Raw genomic sequence first — 19,915 nt, forward strand, 5'->3', positions numbered from 1 at the left:
CTATTCTTAGCTTGTGGGCTGTGCAATCAGTAGCAGGTCAGATTTGGTCCATGGGCCATAGTTTTCTATCTCTTGTGTTAAGGGACTCAAGATCTCAAACCTTTGATTTATGAAAGAAAGAAATGGGATAAAGTGTAATTACAATATGTTTTCTTTGACTATATACAAATGTCTTTATTTAGATATCATTTTATTATAAAAATATTGTATGTTTGTGTGTTTCCACATGTTAATCCATTAAGTGATTTTTATGCTATCAAATGTTTTCAGGCTCATATTAGATGGACGAAAAGTATTGTGAATAAAATAAGATTTTTTCAATAAGAACATCAAGAATAAGCTGATATTCCATCTATTAACACATGTCTTTCATAGTGCTATGATTTAACTGCAGAAAAGGTGAAACATATAGCTAAATTTGAAGAATTAAAAAATCATAATATAAATATATTTTACTAAGCTCTGGCAAATAATCCTAGCTAAATCTATTTATACTATTATTTATTTACCTTAATGATTTTTGTCTTATTTCTTACATTCTGTCTTTTAAGTTCTGAGTTTTAGAGAGAAGCCTTTTTATAAAAGCAGTCTCTGACTTGAACAAACTTTCAGTTCTGTCCAATATCAACAAGAATATTGTTCTCAGCTCTATCACATGGTAGCCCACTATTTCTAGAGACTATTGTTAAGTGACAAATTTTTCTCTAGTCCACTCAAAGTTTTGTTCATTTCACATAGGACTTTAGCTTTAATAAAATAGATTTGGAAATAAGCTATGATGTGATAAATAAGATTACATCCTTCATTACAGAATTTTCCCTCAAGGAGAAAATTCCTGTTCCTTCTAACTTCACGCTTCATCCTTGGTGGATATCCAGTGATTTATTTCATTTACTCAAGATTGGAATTTTCTTATTAGATAATATTATAGTTTAGCCTATTTCAGATCTCTCTGCAAGGTACTGCTTTAAGTTTGTTTCTTTTATCTCTCTCCCTCTCTTTCTTTCAACATTTTATTAAACATACAAGATATATTATTATTTAAGAGGTACAATGTTTTTCAGTATATCCTTGGATTTTCTATATATACAGTCATGTCATCTACAAAAATAAGAGTTTTATTTCATTTCCAATATTTATACTTGTTAGACTTGTTAAGACAATGTTTTACAGAAGTAGTACCGGAAGATCCTCTTCTCTCATTGGCAGGGTAGGTTTTCATGAATTCTTAATTAAATATCATGTTTGTTTTTCTTTTCTTTTTTTTTTTTAAGAAGATGTTGGGGGTAGGAGTTTACTAATTAATTAATTTATTTTTGCCATGTTGGGTCTTCATTTCTCTGCGAGGGCTTTCTCTAGTTGTGGCAAGAGGGGGCCACTCTTCATCACGGTGTGCAGGCCTCTCACTATTGCAGCCTCTTTTGTTGCAGAGCACAGGCTCCAGACGTGTAGGCTCAGTAGTTGTGGCTCACGGGCCTAGTTGCTCCGCAGCATGTGGGATCTTCCCAGACAAGGGCTCGAACCTGTGTCCCCTGCATTAGCAGGCAGATTCCCAACCACTGCGCCACCAGGGAAACCCCCTGTTTTTCTTTTTTGTCCTTTACTAGATTACAGAATATTCTTTAGTTTTCTATATGCAGTTTATTATTTATGGTTGATATTAATTTTTATATACATACCATAAAATTTACATATTTTGCTGTATGTTTCCATGGATTTTAGCATTTGTGTACCTTTGTATAACAACCACCACAATCAGAATACAGAATCAGGAAAATCTTTATTATGCTGTCTTGTTTGTAGTCAGCACTTTCTCTCATCCCCAAACCCGGCAACAATTAATCCATTCTTGTTTCCTATAGTTTTGCATTTTCTAGAATGTCATGTAAATGGAATCATACAACATATAACTTTGAGAATGGCTTCTTTCTTTCAGTGAAATACATTTGAAATTCAGCTATATTGTGGATATCAGTAGTTTATTCTTTATTCTTACTTAGTAGTATTAAATTTTATGGCTATGCATAACTTGTTTATCTATTCACGGATAATGGGCTGTCTCCAATTCTGGTCAATTATGAATAAAGCCACTATGAACATTCATGTACAGCTTTTTATGTGAATAAAATATGTCATTTTTCCAGGGCAAAAACCAAGCAGTGAAATTGTTGGGTTATATGGTAAGTGTATATTTAATTTAATATGAAAGTGACAAAAAGAGTTACTATACTATTTTACGTTCCCACCAGCAATGAAGGAAAGTTCCAATTGCTTTGCCTCCTTGCTAGCACTTGGAACTAATGAGAAACTGTATTTTGAATGTAATATATATATATATATATATATATATATATATGTTTGGTTTGTTTTGTTTTGTTAGACTCATTTTTATTACAAGTATCTTCATTTTGTAATTTTATATATTTAATATATATTTTTCATTCTAATAGATGTGTAGTGTCTCATTGCAGTTCTAAGTTGCCTCCTTTTAATGCTTCATGAACTGAGCATCAAAAAGAGTTTTTAATTTTTGTTTTTTTTTTTTTTTTTTTTTTTTCTTTTTGCGGTATGCGGGCCTCTCACTGTTGTGGCCTCTCCCGTTGCGGAGCACAGGCTCCGGATGCGCAGGCCCAGCGGCCATGGCTCACGGGCCCAGCCGCTCCGCGGCATATGGGATCCTCCCAGATCGGGGCACGAACCCGTATCCCCTGCATCAGCAGGCGGACTCTCAACCACTGCGCCACCAGGGAGGCCCCTAATTTTTGTTTTATAATGTGTTGAAGATAATCAAATGATTGTTTTGTATCTATGAAGAAAATCTCATTTTTCCACTTCTTTCACTTAATATTTTTAATTGTATCACAAGTTTTTAAATGCTAAACTATCCTTTTATCCCCACTTACTTGGTTGTGTTTTGGATTATTGCATTTATGATTATAAAAGAGGTAGGTCCATAACTTTCCCTTTTTTGTAATATTTCTTTCAAGTTTTGGTATCAAGGTTATGCTGGTCTTAGAAAATAGGTTTGAGAGTAGACATGCTCTTTTATTCTCTGGAAGAATTTGTGTAAGATTGACATTATTTCTTTCTTAAAAATTTAGAGAAATTCTCCAATCTAAACCTAGGGTTTTCTTGAAGGAAAAAGAAGAGGAAAATATATCATATTCAACGTCCTTCCTTTGTATAGAGAGCTTTCCTATTTTCCACTATTTTTTTAGTCCATTATCTGTTGAGTCCATGTAAAGTAAATTCATTGAGAAGTCCTCCTTTTTATCTAATTTGGAAAGTGGAAATAAAAGTAGTGAATTCTCCAATTGTGTAAGTAGTGGGAAGATCCTTGACCAACTAGTTTGATATTAGGAGTCCTTATCATAAAAACTTTTAGTTAGAATGACTAGCTATTACTGAAATTTACACGAAGCAACTTAAGAACAGAAATAGTCTCTTCTAATCTGTGCATCTCCCATTCCCAGCACAGTGAATGGCACAATGTAACTGTTCAATAAATATTCTGGGTGTGATTAACAAAGGACAAATTCCTATAAAGAAAAAAAAAACTAAATTCATGAATCTATTGCTGTAAAATTGATCATGATGCTTTTTTAAAATTTTTAATGTTTGCACAGTCTGAAGTGATGTCCCTTTCTCATACCTTATATTAGTCAATTTTTGCTCCCCTCAGACTTTTCCTTGTCAGGATTGTTAGGGTTTATGATTCTTATTAATCTTTGCAAAATACCAGCTATTGAGTATGGTTACTTATTCTCCTCTTTTTGTTCTTTTTCATTGGTTTCCAATCCCATCATCATTTTGCTTTTCCTTTATTTTGGTTAGAGTTTGTTTGTTGTTTTCACCAACATTTTGAAATAGATGCATAGATCATTGATTTTTCCAACACTTTAAAAGTAGTACATGCATTTAGGGTTATAAATTTCCTTACAAGCATTCTTTTAGCTTCAGTGCAGTTTTTTTAACAGCTTTATTGGTTATAATTAACTTACAACTTGTTTACATTTAAAGTGTACACCTGATAAGTTTTGAGGTTTATGTATCCAAGATTCCACCACCACAGTAGATGTAGTGAGAATATTTATCTTCACCAAAAGTTTTATCAGGCCCTTTTATTATTATTATTATTATTATTATTATTATTATTATTATTATTATTATTTATTTAGCCGTATGCGGGCCTCTCACTGCTATGGCCTCTCCTGTTGTGGAGCACAGGCTCTGGATGCGCAGGCTCATCAGTCATGGCTCACGGGCCTAGCCTCTCCGCAACATGTGGGAACTTCCCGGACCAGGGCACGAACCCATGTCCCCTGCATCGGCAGGCAGACTCTCAACCACTGCGCTACCAGGGAAGCCTATAGGCCATTTGTTTAATACTACTTTCTCTCCCTTCCAGACTCCTGTCTCCAGGCAACAACTGATCTGTTATCTGTTATTACAGATTGATTTCTATTTTCTAGAATTTTATATAATTGGTATCAGTGTATGCTCATTTTTCTATGGCTTCTTTCATTCAACATAATTATTTAGAGTCTCATCTATGTTGTTTTATCAATAGCTCATTTCATTTTATTTCTGAGAATTCCCACTGTATATATATGCAAGAATATATGTAATCCTTTATCTGTTGATGAACATTTGGGTTGTTTACATCTATTACAAAGAAAGCTGCTATGTACACCTGTGTACAGGGCTTTGGAATTATGCTTTTTTATTTTATGAAAATGCCTAGGAGTCAAGTGTCTAGGTCATATGGGAGGTACATGTGCTGTGTTTTAAGAAACTGTCAAGCCATTTTTATCATTGCCAATGAAATATTATCACAAAAGTATACAGAAACAAAATATAAAGTTGTTTGGTCCAAATTAAGAATTATTAGAAAATACAGGTAGGAGAGCAATTAAAATAATATCATGAGAAAGTTAAACAGCACAGTGAGAATACAGGTATTCTATAATTCAATTAAATGAAATAAATACTTGGCCCTTGTCTGGATAGAGATTTGAAGAAGCCAACTCTAAAATAGTCATATTAAAGACAGCTAGGGAAATTTGAATTAGAATGGACTGACTGTTAAAGACATCAAGAAATTATGTTTAATTTTGATAAATATAAAAATATTGTGATTATGTAAAAAAAATTCACATTTTTAAGAGATGTATACATAATTATGTAGTGGTAAAATTAGGAAATATCACTGGTGAATTGTTTAAATGCCTCAGCAAAAACAAACAAACAAAAACTTATAGGGAGATTAGATGAAGCAACAGTGGTAACAATATCAGGTTCTCCAGAACCAGTATATATGTATATACATGTATATGTATGCATATGTGTGTATATATGTGTGTGTGCAGATTACATATATTCTTGCATATATATATATATATATATATATATATACATATTTTATTTTATATAGAGAGAGACAGGAAGACACACAGAGAGAGATTTATTTCTAGGAATTAGCTATGTGATCGTGGAGGCTATGAAATATATATGCAGGCTGAAAACACTTGGGCAATATCTGGTTTTACAATCCTGAGGTAGAATATATACCTCCTCCTGTAAATTTTAGTTTCTGCCCTTAAGAACTTTCAACTGATTAAAACTAAGCATCACAAATTTTCTGTCCAACTCTGGTATATACTTGGAAATTTTAAGCTAAAATAAAAATAAAATAATTAATTACTCAAGTTGGCAAGTGAATACTATCTTCTCATCTATATCATTCTCCACCTCTTGTCTTCCACACACTTTATTTCCAAAGCCTTTCTCCTTTTTGAAGAGAAGAAAAGTCAGGTATCAGTAGAAAATTCTATATAGGAAAAGAGTAATCAAATCCACACTATTTTACCTGTCATAACATTGTTTAAACCACTTTAAAGGTATTCCACCATGCTTATTACTCCTTGCCCCGTGCACCCCACATCTCCAGAAAACTCACATCAACTCAGTGATTTCTTTAGAAACTCCCTTCTTCAACTTTGTTCAGCCATGACATTGGACCCTATTATGTAGCAGCAGCAATCAGTGCTAGAAGACTGGAGCAATTCTTTTAAGTTTCTAAAATAATTTGGTTTTTTTCTTGAATCTTGTATCTTAGCCAAACAATATCCAACAAGTATGAGAGTTTAAAAAAAATGTCATTTACAGAACTGCTTAGATGAAGTAATTCTACATCCCACAAACCTGTTTAAAGGAAATGACTAGAGGTTGGAAACCAAAAATGAAGATAGTGTAGTATATGAGAAATTATATAGATCATCCATTAGTTCAGTGAAAAAAGCTAAGGAAAACAGCAGGCCTGAAATGTAACTTGGTCAAAATTGGAGCAAAATTTATGAGCAAGGATATGTTCATTTTGGAGAATAGAATGAATTCTAAAACCTTAATGAGTGTTTGGATTTGAAAAAGGAGAAATATTTTCCAAATCCCAACAAGAAATTGGAAAGTCAACCAGAAGTTCTAGGAAAAGAAACAAAACAAAACTCCTGTGCAACAATGTCATCATTCAAATATAAATAGAAATAACATGTAACATAAATTTGAGCAATTAGTGAGGTTTAGATAGAAAATCTACTTGACCTTGTTTCTAGAAACTTTCTCCTTTGAGTGGCACAGGGCATTCACACTAAGAACCAGAGAAGAAGGTGCAATCACTTTGATCTCACTAATGGAATCAGCAGTAAATAATATTTACATAAACACACCATATTAAAGGTTACTTATTGATATTCAAATTTTAGATTAAAAATTACTAAGCACAGAAATGTAATTATCATTAAAAATAAAAATAAATTTTATCAACCAATGTAAATAAATATAACATTGGAAGGAATGTATGGGGTAGAGGGGCTGGAGGATGGTTAATAATTCTGATAACCTTACTTTGAAGAAGAGAATCAGTAAACACTGCTGTATATTAATAAAGTAAAATGTCCCAATTTAAGCTTATTATTTAAAGTTTAAAAAATAATAAGTACAGGTAATAAAAACTTGATGCAATTATTAGAAAGGAGAGATTTATGAGAAGCATAGGAGATATAAATCAATTAACTCTTCATGTATCATTCATATTAGGTCAATGGTTAATGAGTAAACATAATTAATCAAGAAATAATCCAAGATGATCACTTAGAAATATGAAGATAGCTTCCAGAAACTGTTAAAACAGAAGAAATTAAAAGCAATTGTCTCTGGGGAACAGTAATAAAAGTGACAAAGTTTAAAAAGTCCAAACTCATCAAAATGTATACATTTAATATGTACGATTTTTGCCTATTAAGTATACCTCAATAAAGATAGAAAGTTTTTAAAAATTATTTGAAATAATTGGATTATTTTCCATTATACCACATAAATGTATGAAATCTTATGTGATAAATACAAAATTATGAGTATATACACATAATAACAACGACAACTACCACCACCAAAACAACAACAACAAAAAATTACTTTTACAATTCCAAAGTAGTTGACATTTCCTTAGTGAAGAAGTCAAGACACCAAGGTCAATATTAAGAAAACATCATTTAGGCTAAAAGGGTCATAATACCCCAATAATCCATATCCCTTAAAGTAAGTACCTAATAAAAAAATTAGAAAGTAAAATGTTTGTAAATAAAAAATTGGATATTTTCATAACTAGTCTGAAAGAGTATAAACTTATTTTTGTAATTTTGTATTAACTTATACATTATAAACTTAGAAATCTATTCACTTTATCAGTGAGCATTATTTTTGAATTATGCAGTGCTAAGTAAACATGGATGGGGTTGTGGTCTGTGAGGTGTGTGCAGTCTGAGACTGACAGATGCAGTGAATGGTCCATTTTGGAGGATACACGGTCCCATATTCACTTATTTCATACTTTGTCCCCAAAAAAGAAAAGATACAAAAATAATAGATGCTACTATTTTCCTATGAGTTTCATGTTAGTTAAGATTCTACAGTTCAAATTTATTCTTTATTAGAATTGAGTAGTACTACTCTAGGTGCCTTATCAGAAATACCATAGAGATCATATCCAATGTAGGATTTCTTTATTAGTTATTTTGTAAAATTTGCTATAAAGTAAAAAAATAATTCCTTATCTTTAATAAATAGTATTTCGAAAACACTCTACAATTAGAAATAGAATGATCAGGTATCCCTTTGATATTCTTTTTACACTTACTTTGTGAATCATTTATTTCTCTTAAACTAATAAAATAACATTTTAATTTAATAGAATTACAACTAAAGCAGAATCATATTATTTACCGTGATTATTTTAAATAAAAATTTGCTTTGATTAAAAATATTGAAACCATTTTATAGGACTTGGAAATGAATGATTTTCAGCAAAGGTACTTAAAGTTGTAGAATATAATTGGCTGCTTTAAAGGGAATATCTTCTAAGTACAGCATGTGCCAACTATATGGCAGCTGTCAACTGTACTATTAAAGATGTTCTTAGAGGAATTCACAGTAGGACTTTTTTTTAATATATAAAAATATTTTATTGAAGTATAGTTGATTTACAATATTACATTAATTTCAGGTGTACAACATACTGATTCAATATTTTTATAGATTATATTCCATTTTAAGTTATTATAAAATATTGGCTATATTCCCTGTGCAGTATAATATATCCTTATAGCTTATCTATTTTATATATAGTAGTTTGTACCTCTTAATCCTCTACTCCTATCTTGCTCCTCCCCCCACTGGTAACAACTAGTTTGTTCTCTATATCTGTGCATATGTTTCCGTTTTGTTATACTCATTCATTTTATATTTTAGATTACACATATAAGTGATAGCATACAGTATTTATCTTTCTCTGACTTATTTTACTAAGAATAATACCCTTCAGGTCCATCCATGCTGTTGCAAATATCAGAATTCACAGTGGGATTTTGTTTATCAAGTTGACTTTAAGTAGATTTGAAGTTAATTTGGCATTAATTTAGCACATCTCTTGTGAGGGTAATGAATTTGAATAAAAGTTCTTACTGTTGAAAATTGTTATTCTAATGATAATAAATTGTCATAATCACATTTCAATATAAAAATAAAATTTTACCTGTTTATATTCTTAGTTGACAGGTATCATAATAAAACTAAAGTCAGAAATTTTATCAAAGAATGTATAGAAAATATTTTTGGTACAGGTGCCCCAGGCAACTGACTTACCTGAATTTTAGACTGCTGAATCAGACTCTTGTACGTTCCTATATTTTTTGTATAAAATATATCAATCTAAAAGAATTAAACATGGAATAATTACAACACATTTGAATATTCAAGTTTTCAGCAGACTGATATAATTTAAAGCAATAGGGGATTGCTTCAAAATATTGTTGCTAATTATAAAGATACCTACATAGCTGAAATTTCTATATATAAATTATTAAATTAGAAAATTCTTCTTAAACCTACTTGTCTTGACTTTTAATGATGTTAAAATTGATTTTTTTAAAAGTAAGACAGCAGAGAAACTAAATATTTCAAAGTTGAAATTTTTAAATAAGGTTAAACAGAAAAAAATAAAGACCAAATAAGGTTAAATTAGAATATAAATCCTTATACAAGGCTTGTCAATGTAGTTTTAAGTGGATCAATATTGTTAGATAACAAAACAGCAAACAATTTACTGAATAATTTTATCTTATTATTTTATTTACTGGGAAAATTCTGATATCTGCATTGCATCAGATTAGCATAAAGTTCATTTATTTTTAGCTGTAAAGACAACAGAGAGAAACACATTCTTTTGACCTAGGGTCAGGTCTCTTGCTTTTTGCTTTGTCTGGCATATTCTTCTCCCAGGCATCTGCATGACTTTTAAGCTCCTCACTTATCTCTATGTCATTCATTCTGTACTTAAATGTGACTTTCTCACATTTTATAGTATATTTTTCTGACTACTTCTGATAGAGCACAACCCACCAGACATCTCCAGTGTAGACTTTTTCCCTGCTTTATTTTTGTCCAAAATGGAAACAGTTGCCTAATGTACTAAGTAATTGTTTATTCTCTGTCTTCTTCCACTAGAACATGAGATCCAAAAGAATAGAGGTTTTCCTTTTAGTTATTTCTCTCTTGCTTTCCCTTTGAACAATACCCAGTAGCTTCTCTGTAGAGGCTTTTGAGTGAAAAAAAAAAGGTAAAAGGGAGGAGAAAGGAGGAAGATGTAGGAGAAAGAAGAGAAATGGTGTAGAAAGAAAAAAAAAGGAAGGATAGGAAAAGAGAGGGAAGGCAGAGGGGAAAAGGGGAGAAAGGAAAGTTAATGAGCTTGATTTTTTGTTTACTTAGGACTGTGATGTCTGATAAGTACATAGGAGGTTGACGGTTGAAGCAGTCTTTGAATCTCTCAGGGTCTTGTCAGGAAGCACATGGAGCACTGAGATTGAAACTGAGGAAAGTTACATTAAGAGACCAATTACAAAATAATGAAGAGTGCTTTAGAAAACTGAGAGGCATAGTGCAGCACCCCAAGGCCAGTAGCAGTGCGATTCTCTTACCAAACCTAGGACTGAAGGACCTCTAGAGGAAGCTGACCAAATCATCTGAAGGGAAGCAGGTAGCTCAAGCCATTGTCACAGGAAGAGATCCAGAGGAATAAAAAACTTAACCAGATTTGATCCTTTCCTCCAGTATTTTTGATGGTTTATGTTTGTGGAATTCAACCAGAAGCAAGAGCACAAAGGAAGTGTCCTGCAGGCTAGGCTCCTGGTGAATACTAGAGAAAGGGAGACAGTTGGGTCAGACAGAGTAGTTCATACTTAAGTAACATCCTTTGCAAATTCTGTCCCTTATATCCAACTTGATGTAAGACATTTTAGAAGCCTTAGGCAAAATGTTGGACCTCACAACCTCAAGTAAGATTTTCTGTGAGTTTCTTCTGATGTTTTGTCTCAATAATTAGTTTTTTTGTAATTTTCCTCTGACTTCATAATTTTTTGATTAATTGAGTTTCAAATAATTGTTTCTTAATACTAATTCCTTGAATTCATAGCCTTCATAATACTCCATTTTTCTTATCTCTGATCTTGCATCCCTACCTTGTAGTTCTGAGCCCTTTGTGTCCAGTCATAACAAGTTGATGTGGACCACATGCTTAATTGGGGTTTATATACTCTGACACATCATTCTTCCAAACTTCCTGTCATTTCGTCCCTTGCTTCCCCTTCATTTGTTGTTTTTTGTTAGTTTTCTTCTTAAAGTGTATATTTTTCTATTATTAATAGTTGTAATAATGGTAATATTAATATGGTCAAACACTTGTATAATACATGAACTTATTAGGTAACAGTTAAAACATGCATTTTGAAATATTTTTCTTTGTAAATAAAGCCTCTTTGAAAACGTTAACATGTCTTTTCCTTCCTGCCCACTGTTCTTGTTATCAAGCTCTTCAGCAATCAAAAGATATTATGACCCCTCTTTTACACGGTTTGCCTGCTAGAATAAATATGCAGATTTCCCCCCATTAAGTCTTATTTTGAATACATCCAGTAAGAATGTGCTCAATAGGGCCTCCCTGGTGGCGCAGTGGTTGGGAGTCCGCCTGCCGATGCAGGGGATACGGGTTCGTGCCCTGGTCTGGGAGGATCCCATATGCCGCGGAGCGGCTGGGCCCGTGAGCCATGGCCGCTGGGCCTGCGCGTCCGGAGCCTGTGCTCCGCAACGGGAGAGGCCACAACAGTGAGAGGCCCGCATACCGCAAAAAGAAAAAAAAAAAAAAAAAAGAATGTGCTCAATATGGATGTGGCTGTACTTAACTCAGTTTATTTAATAAAACTGTAAGCTGGAAGATTTTTTGCTTCAAATCTGGGAGCAGGATAATATTTTTTTTAAAAAAATAATCAAAACACTGTTCTACTACCTAGTTCTCAATTGCTATTAACCTTTTTCCCTTCTAACTCCAGTCGAATTTTTATTCTTCTCAAGATTAATTTCTCCTCTGGATATTCATGCTGATATTGGTATTCTATCTATACAATTTTAATTTAATTTCTTTATTTTTCTCCTTCTCTTTCTGCTTTGGCAGGCAAAACACAGAATTCCCTCAACCAGATGAGACTCCATGAAAGGAAAAAGAAATAATGCCATGTTTGAATCAATCAAATTGGTAAGTATGGTCTGCATGTAAAATTAAATCTGCCTCCTGGTCTTAGTTTGATATTCCAGAGAAGAAGGAATGAAGAAATTGAATATAAAAAAGAAAAAAAAAACTCTCAGATATGTCATCTTTGCACAAACCAGTGTACTATGTGGCAGGACAGAAGAAAAATATAGTGAAAAGACATCTGCAGGTGCCTATATTTGTCATTGAAGGATGAATGAAAGATAATAATGCTAAAGATACACAAATTTTCCAATAAATATTCTGTGTACTGTTTCTGGTGAGCCAGCATTAATACCTGTTAGCCTGTACAAAGTAATACCTAAAAGTAAGATTACCATGAGAAGTGTGTAATCGACAGTAGAATTGAACACAAATTTTCCCTGCTCTAGGTGCCTGGAACCCTTTTGTTATCTTCTGGCTTTACTCCATCACTGTTTTTCTGGGAAATGATTGGTTCAGGATGAGCTCTCCCCATTCAATTATGTGTACTGATTAAAAAAAAAAAAGAAGAAGAAGAAGAAGAACTATTGTGAAAACTACATAAAAGTGCCATACAGCTAAAGGGAAAAGAGAAGCATGATAATGATTTTTTTCAGAGAAATAACACTAATCCAGTAAGACAACACTGAGAAAGATGAAAATTTGATGAAAAATAATTGCACATAAAAATCTAAGAGCCTAAATGCAATACGATATTTAAAGGCTTCAGAGCAGATCTTCAATGGCTCAAGGAAGAAATGTTACAAAACCAATAAGAGATCAATTTTGAGCTTGCAGAGCTTAGTAGCTAAATACAAGAAAAAAAATCTGGGAAATGGTCATATTGTTAATGAAAAAGAAAAGAAAAGAAAAGAAAAGAAGAAGAAGAAAAAAAAAGAACTCCACAGATAATACAGTCAAGAATGTGTTTCAGTGGCAGAGAAAGAGTGAACAAAAAATGAAGTAAAAAAGAAAAATAAGTGAAAATTAGAAAGCAGGCAGTAAATATGAAAGGGGAAAATAATCATGCATTGATGTAATTGTTACTTTGAAGAAGAGAAAATAATAAATAAAACTTTAAAATATATAAAGAAGAAAAACTATAATTGAAGAAAACATAATTTGAATGAAGAAAGACTTGAATATATTGAATGAAAGAAGACAATGTGAAAAGGAGGGCCTCTGGAGTATGGAGTTCTGGAGTTTGGGACTGATCCTGACATTCTTAGAGGAACCAATAATACCGAATTCCAGTCACTCATTGTAGACTCGGCTTTTCCATCATCTTCAACACAGCTACATCAGAGGCAGGTCTGAGTCCAAGGAAAACCAGCCAATGTCGTGTGGATGAAAGGATCTTGGTGCTCCAGCCGGACGTCACGGCTGTGCCTCTGAGGTGGGAGAGCCAAGTTCAGGACACTGGTCCACAAGAGACCTCCCAGCTCCACATAATATCAAACAGCAAAAACCTCCCAGAGATATCCATCTCAGCACCAAGAACCAGCTTCACTCAATGATCAGCGAGCTACAGGGATGGACACCCCATGCCAAACAACCAGCAAGACAGGAACACAACACCACCCATTAGGACAGAGGCTGCCTAAAATCATAATAAGGCTGAAGACACCCCAAAACACACCAACAGACGTGGAACTGCCCACCAGAAAGACAAGATCCAGCCTCATTCACCAGAAAACAGGCATCAGTACCCTCAACAAGGAAGCCTACAAAACTCACTGAACCAACCTTATCCATTGGGGACAGACACCAAAAACTATGGGAACTACGAACCTGCAGCCTGTGAAAAGGAGACTCCAAACACAATAAGTTAAACAACATGAGAAGACAAAAAACACACAGCAGATGAAGGAGCAAGGCAAAAACCCACCAGACATTACAAATGAAGAGGAATTAGGCATCTACATGAAATTCAGAATAATGATAGTAAAGATGATCAAAAATCTTGGAAATAGAATGGAGAAAATACCAGAAACGTTTAACAAGGACCTAGAAGAACTAAAGAACAAACAAACAGTGATGAACAACACAATAAATGAAATTAAAAATTCTCTAGAAGGAAACAATAGCAGAATAACTGAGGCAGAAGAACGGATAAGTGACCTGGAAGACAAAATAGTGGAAATAACTACTTCAGAGCAGAATAAAGAAAAAAGAATGAAAAGAACTGAGGACAGTCTCAGAGACCACTGGGATAACATTAAATGCACCAACATTCAAATTACAGGAGACTCAGAAGAATAAGAGAAAAAGAAAGGGACTGAGAAAATATTTGAAGAGATTATAGTTGAAAATTTCCTAATATAGGAAAGGAAAGAGTTAATCAAGTTCAGGAAGCACAGAGAGTCCCATACAGGATAAATCCAAAGAAAAACATGTTAAGACACATATTAATCAAACTATCAAAAAATAAATACAAAGGAAACATATTAAAAGCAACAAGGGGAAAACAACAAATAACACACCAGGAAATACCCATACAGTTAAGAGCTGAAATTTCAGCAGAAACTCTGCAAGCCAGAAGGAAGTGGCAGGACATATTTCAAGTGATGGAGGAGAAAAACCTACAACCAAGATTGCTCTACCCATCAATTATCTCATTCAGATTTGATGGAGAAAGTAAAATCCTTACAGACAAGCAAAAGCTGAGAGAGTTCAGCACCACCAAACCAGCTTTACAACAAATGCTAAAGGAGCTTCTCTAGGGAGGAAACACAAGAGAAGGGAAAGACCTACAATAACAAACCCAAAACAATTAAGAAAATGGGAATAGGAACATACATATCGATAATTACCTTAAATGTAAGTGGATTAAATGCTCCAACCAAAGACACAGTCTGGTTGAATGGACACAAAAACATGACCCATATATAGGCTGTCTACAAGAGATCTACTTCAGACCCAGGGACATGTACAGACTGAAAGTGAGAGGATGGAAAAAGATATTCCATGCAAATGGAAATTGAAAGAAAGCTGGAGTAGCAATTCTCATATCAGATAATACAGACTTTAAAATAAAGACTATTAGAAGAGACAAAGAAGAACACTACATAATGATCAAGGGATCGATCCAAAAAGAGGATATAACAATTGTAAATATTTATGCACCCAACATAGGAGCACCTTAATACATAAGACAATTACTAACACCAATAAAAAGGGAAATAGATAGTAAAACAATCATAGTAGTGGACTTTAAGAGCCCACTTCCACAAATGGACAGATCATCCAAAATGAAAATAAATAAGGAAACACAAGCTTTAAATGATACATTAAACAAGATGGACTTCATTGTCCTATAAATATAGGACATTCCATCCAAAGACAACAGAATACACATTCTTCTCAAGTGCTCATGGAACATTCTCCAGGATAGATCAGAACTTGAGTCAAAAGTCAAGTGCTGGTAAATTTAAGAAAACTGAATTCATATCAAGTATATTTTCTGACCACAATGCTATGAGACTAGATATCAATTATGGGAAAAAATCTGTAAAAAATACAAACATATGGAGGCTAAACCATACATTACTTAATAACCAAAAGATCAGTGAAGAAATTAAAAAGATGAAATCAATATAAACCTAGAAACAAATGACAAAGAAAACACGACAACCCAAAACATTTTGGATGAAGCAAAAGCATTTATAAGAAGGAAATGTATAGCAATACAATCCTACCTCAAGAAACAAGAAACATCTCAAATAAACAACCCGACATTACACTTAAAACAATTAGAGAAAGAATAACAACCACAACAACAAAAAAACCAAAGTTAGAAGAACAAAAGAAATCATAAAGATGAGATCAGAAATAAATGAAAAAGAAATAAAGGAAACAATAGCAAAGATCAATAAAACTAAAAGCTGGTTATTTGAGAAGATAAGGAAAACTGATAAACCATTAGCCAGACTCATCAAGAAAAAAAGGGAGAAAACTCAAAGCAATAGAATTAGAAATGAAAAAGAAGTTAACAACTGACACTACAGAATTACAAAGGATCATGAGAGATTACTACAAAAAAATCTATGCCAACAAAATGGACAAACTGGAAGAAATAGAAAACTTCTTAGAAATGCACAACCTTCTGTGATTGAACCAGGAAGAAATAGAAAATATGAACAGTCCAATCACAAGCACTGAAATTGAAACTGTGATTAAAAATCTTCCAACAAACAAAAGCCCAGGACCAGATGGCTTCATAGGTGAATTCTATCAAACATTTACAGAAGAGCTAACACCTATACTTCTCAAACTCTTCCAAAATGTAGCAGAGGGAACAAAACGCCCAAACACATTCTATGAGGCCAACATCACCCAGATACCAAAACCAAAGATGTCACTAAGAAAGAATACTACAGGCCAATATCGCTGATGAACACAGATGCAAATATCCTCAACAACATAGTAGCAAAGAGAATCCAACAGCACATTAAAAGGATCATACACCATGATCAAGTGGGGTTTATCCCAGGAGTGCAAGGATTCTTCAATATATGTAAATCAATCAGTGTGATACACCATATTAACAAACAAGGAGAAAAACCATATGGTCATCTCAATAGTTGCAGAAAAAGCTTTCGACAGAATTCAAAACCATTTACGATAAAAACTGTGTAAAATATAGGCATAGAGGGAACTAACCTCAACATAATAAAGGCCATATCTGACAAACCCACAGCCAACCTCATCCTCAATGGTGAAAAACTGAAAACATTTCCACTAAGATCAGAAACAAGACAAGATTGCCCACTCTCACCACTATTATTCAACATAGTTTTGGAAGTTTTAGCTGCAACAATCAGAGGAGAAAAAGAAATAAATGGAATCCAAATTGGAAAAGAAGAAGGAAAGTTGCCACTGTTTGCACGTGACATGATAATATACATAGAGAATACTAAAGATGCTACCAGAAAACTACTAGAGATAATCAATGAATTTGGTAAAGTACCAGGATACAAAATTAAGGCATAGAAATCTCTAGCATTCCTATACACTGCTGATGAAAAATCTGAAAGTGAAATTAAGGAAACACTCCCATTTACCATTGCAACAAAAAGAATAAACTACCTAGGAATAAACTTACCTAAGGAGACAAAAGACTTGTAGGCAGAAAATTATAAGACAGTGATAAAAGAAATCAAGATGATAGAAATAGATGGAGAGATATACCATGTTCTTGGATTGGAAGAATCAACATTATGAAAGTAACTCTACTACCCAAAGCAATCTACAGATTCAATGCAATCCTTATGAAACTATACTGGCATTTTTCAGAGAACTAGAACAAAACAATTTCACAATTTGTATGGAAACACAAAGGACCCCAAATAGCCAAAGCAATCTTGATAATGAAAAACGGAGCTGAAGGAATCAGACTCCCTGACATCGGACTATACCACAAAGTTATAGTAATCAAGACAGTATGGTACTGGCACAAAAACAGAAAGATAGATCACTGGAACTGGACAGAAGGCCCAGAGATAAACCCAAGCACATATGGTCAACTTATCTTTGATAAAGGAGGCAAGAATATACAGTGGAAAAAAGACAGCCTCTTCAATAAGTGGTGCTGGGAAAACGGGACAGGTACATGTAAAAGTATGCATTAGAACTCTCCCTAACACCATACACAAAAGTAAGCTCAAAATGGATTAAAGATCTAAATGTAAGGCCAGAAGCTATCAAACTCTTAGAGGAAAACATAGGCAGAACACTCTATGACATAAATCACAGCAAGATCCTTTTTGACCCACCTCCTAGAGAAATGGAAATAAAAACAAAAATAAGCAAATAGTACCTAATGAAACTTCAAAGCTTTTGCACAGCAAAGGAAACCATAAACAAGACCAAACAACCCTCAGAATGGGAGAAAATATTTGCCAATGAAGCAACTGACAAAGGATTAATCTCCAAAATTTACAAGCAGCTCAGGCAGCTCACTATTAAAAAAACAAACAGCCCAATCCAAAAATGGCAGAAGACCTAAATAGACATTTCTCCAAAGAAGATATACAGATTGCCAACAAACACATAAAAGGATGCTCAATATCATTAATCATTAGAGAAATGCAAATCAAAGCTACAATTAGACATCGCTTCACACCATTCAGAATGGTCATCATCAAAAAATGTACAAACAATAAAAGCTGGAGAGGGTGTGGAGAAAAGGGAACACTCATGCACTTTTGGTGGGAATGTAAATTGATACAGCCACTATGGAGTACTGTATGGAGGTTCCTTAAAAAACTAAAAATAGAACTACCATACGACCCAGCAATCCCACGACTGGGCATATACCCTGAGAAAACCATAATTCAAAAAGAGTCATGTACCAAAATGTTCATTGCAGCTTTATTTACAATAGCCAGGATATGGAAGCAACTGAAGTGTCCATCAACAGATGAATGGATAAATATATATATATACATATATACAATGGAATATTACTCAGCCATAAAATGAAACGAAATTGAGTTATTTGTAGTGAGGTGGATGGACCTAGAGTCTGTCATACAAAGTGAAGTAAATCAGAAAGAGAAATACAAATACTGTATGCTAACACATATATATGGAATCTAAGAAAAGAAAAAAAGGTTATGAAGAACCTAGGGGCAAGACGGGAATAAAGACACAGACCTACTAGAGAATGGACTTGAGGATATGAGGAGGGGAAGGGTAAGCTGTGACAAAGTGAGAGAGTGACATGGACATATATACACTACCAAACATAAAATAAATAGCTAGTGGGAAGCAGCCACATAGCACAGGGAGATCAGCTCAGTGCTTTGAGACCACATAGAGTGGTGGGATAGGGAGGGAGGGAGGGAGACAAAAGAGGGAAGAGATATGGGAACATAGGTATATGTATAACTGATTCAGTTTGTTATAAAGCAGAAACTAACATACCATTGTAAAGCAATTATACTCCAATAAAGTTGTTAAAAAAATAAAAATAAGGAAAAAATAAAAAGAGAGAAGAGAACTTGACTTCTGTGAAACAATATTCAAACAGATTCATAAAAACAAAAATTCTTTTAAAAAATCACTACAAATCACCAATAAAAATTATCTGAGCACCCAGACAAGAAAATACACACACACAGGGAAAAACCTTAAAAGAGAAAGATCAGGGTAGATTTAGATTTCTCCAGGGTGGCAATCAATGATAGAACATAGTAGAACAAATGTTTTAAATCTCAGAGAAAAAAAAAAGTCTCAGATTTTATTTCTAGTTATCATCCCATTCAAAGTAAAAAGCAACAGAAGATATGTTTAAATATGCAAATCTGAATGAATTAGACCTGCTCCATGGGTTTTTGAGAAAAATGACCAGGAAAAAATAATTAGACAACAAGAAAGAAATGATACAATAAGTAAGAATGTCTTTAGCAACCAGCAGAGAAAGAAATAAATGCTAAGCGCATCAATTAGTTTGGAACATAATGAGAAAGTAGATACTCTCTTAACATAATTTTTGTATAACTGTGTATATATGTATATATAGTTCTCCATTTCATCTTTATATTCATGTATAAGAAGAGAAACAATACAGTGAGAGAGAAAAATTTCTGTCATCATAATTAATGATGAAACACATGAGCCTCTCATTAACATGAGGAACAGGAAAAGGTGATGACTATTATGATTATTTAACATTTTTAAAGTGTCAACCAGTTCTCTGCTTGTCTAATTTTATAAAAACTGAGAAGGATGAAAAATATTATGGAAACAGTTAAAATGTAAAAGATGCTCATTTGACTTACAAGAATTTGACATTTT

Source organism: Mesoplodon densirostris, chromosome 17, assembly GCF_025265405.1.
Source record: "Mesoplodon densirostris isolate mMesDen1 chromosome 17, mMesDen1 primary haplotype, whole genome shotgun sequence".
Lineage (NCBI taxonomy): Eukaryota > Metazoa > Chordata > Mammalia > Artiodactyla > Ziphiidae > Mesoplodon > Mesoplodon densirostris.